Consider the following 480-nt stretch of genomic DNA (forward strand, 5'->3'; position numbering starts at 1 on the left):
AACACTTTCCAGCATTTCTAACACCTTTTCCCTTCCAACTTCTGCCTTTCAGCACCTTTCTTTCCAACGAATTCTTCCAACATTGCCAACACCCTCATCCCTCCCTACCCTCTCCCTTACAACACCTTTCTCCGCCCCCCCCCCCCCCCCTTTCCCCCTCCCACCTTCCTCCCCTTCTCTTCCTCACTCCCCCCGAGCGCCTTCTCTCCCCGCTTCCCCCCGTCTTTCTCTTCCGCCACTTGCGTCTCTGTCTTTCTGTATTGACCCACGCACAGACTTCACTTTCGAGACTCTCACCCTGACCTTCCACCCTGACCTTATCGTTAAAGTACTCGCGCGAGGAGGACTCTGACCTTCCGCTGCGGTGCATATCTCACCCTCGCCACCCCGATCGCTTGGATGAAGGGACGCCACGTTGCGGAACCAACCCAGTCGCGAGGTGGCACTCGGTGAATTAGGAGTCAGTTCCCGATGCATATT

The sequence above is a fragment of the Penaeus monodon genome, chromosome 23 (genome assembly GCF_015228065.2).
Source record: "Penaeus monodon isolate SGIC_2016 chromosome 23, NSTDA_Pmon_1, whole genome shotgun sequence".
Classification (NCBI taxonomy): domain Eukaryota; kingdom Metazoa; phylum Arthropoda; class Malacostraca; order Decapoda; family Penaeidae; genus Penaeus; species Penaeus monodon.